This window comes from Oncorhynchus masou, chromosome 12, assembly GCF_036934945.1.
Source record: "Oncorhynchus masou masou isolate Uvic2021 chromosome 12, UVic_Omas_1.1, whole genome shotgun sequence".
Lineage (NCBI taxonomy): Eukaryota > Metazoa > Chordata > Actinopteri > Salmoniformes > Salmonidae > Oncorhynchus > Oncorhynchus masou.
The window spans coordinates 48816277-48818226 of NC_088223.1; positions in this window are offsets into that span (position 1 = coordinate 48816277).

The window sequence follows — 1950 nt, forward strand, 5'->3', positions numbered from 1 at the left end:
GAGTAGTTAAGGAACTGGTTGATTGGTGTGGCTTCTCAGTCCTTATAGCCTAATATCATCAGAACTTCCCCTTACTCACCTCGCACAGTGCATACAGCCAGTACATGTTAAAGTTTTCTTTCATCCTTTTGATGGACGAGTCAATGAGTACGGTTGTGTGCACACAATAATGTGATTCCTGTGAACAGTCAGATTAATATAATAGTTTGATTTAAAAGTTAACAAGCTGTGCATGATTTCCATAATAATCCTGTTTACATGGACACATCTGAAATCAGGCTTGATGGGACTTTGACAAATGCAGAAAATCCCCAATCAAAATAAACGTTCTACCACAGCGCCCATGCTATTTTTTTGTGAAGAATGTTTGATTCTGAGTTCGGAAACGTAATGTTTGTATGTGAAAACTCTTTCTAAGATGCCTACTTTCAGCTATTTCGAGCTCACTTCTGTTGTGCAAAAGAAAGAGGTTTGCGCTGCTTGTGCTAGCACATGCGCTGATCAAATGCGCCACTATAATTCTGATGGAAGGCTTTTCATGTAAGTGATGAACACTGACGTTGCGGAGTTCATTTGGACAGAACCGAGGCGTTTATCCCGTGTTTATCCCACTATACCACAGTTGCCAAAGAAAACAATCTAAAGCACACATTTACGGGTAGCAATAAAAAAAAAATGCTAATGATAATTCATTATTTCTCATCTTTTGGTTGCTTGAGACGCAACCCAGTTCTATGTGTTGGCAACATTCTTGTCCCTTGCTTACTAACTAGACAACACAGTCTCGACCTCTGCAGCCAGAATAACCGCAAAGTAGCTGCATTTGTTCAGGATATTTTCTATTGATAGTCATTCGAATACATCCATAACAATGAACTAAGTATGCCTGGAATAGCTAGAAAAGGTTGCCTTCTCATCGAGCCCTGAATGCAAAGTTCTTTGGGATAGGGGGCAGTATTCGGAAGTTTGGATGACTGAGGTGCCCAAAGCAAGCTGCCTGTTAGTCAGGCCCAGAAGCTAGGATATGCATATAATTAGTAGTATTGGATAGAAAACACTCTAAAGTTTCCAAAACTGTTAACATAATGTCTGAGTATAACAGAACTTATATAACAGGCAAAAACCCGAGGAGAATCCATCCGGGAATTTGTTTTTGAGCACACCACTCATTATAATGGCTGTCTATGGGAATATGAATGGAATACCTCCCAGATTGCAGTTCCTAGGGCTTACAGTAGATGTCAACAGTCTTTAGAAAGAGTTTCAGGCTTGGTTTTTGAAAAATTAGCTAGAATTTGTAGTTTTTCTAGGTCGCTCCCATTTTGGCTGTAGTGTTGTGGCGCATGTTGGTGAGGGCGCGCACTTCGTTATTTATCTCCGGTAATGAACATACTATTCTCCGTCTTAAATTTGATCATTTATTTACATATTAGGGTACCTGAGAATTGTTTAGAAACGTTGTTGGAATTGTTTGGGCGAAGTTTATTTGTTATCTTTCGGGATTCATTTGTATGCATTTTGAATGAGGGAAACCGGTGGTTTACTGAGTCAAGCACGCCAATTAAACTGACTTTTTTGGGATATAAAGAAGGACTTTATCGAGCAAAATGACTATTTGTTATGTAGCTGGGACCCTTGTGATTGCAAACAGAGGAAGATCTTCAAAGGTAAGTGATTTATTTTATCGCTATTTCTGACTTTTGTGACGCCTCTGCTTGGTTGAAAAATGTTTGTAATGCTTTTGTATGCGGTGCGCTGTCCTCAGATAATCACATGGTGTGCTTTTGCTGTAAAGCCTTTTGAAATCTGACAAAGCGGCTGGATTAACAAGAATTTAAGCTTTTAAAGATGCTAGACACTTGTATTTTCATGAATGTTTAATATTACGAATTTTGTATTTTGATGTATCCAAATGAATGTCAATAGAAAACAGCTTAAGCAAACGCAAAT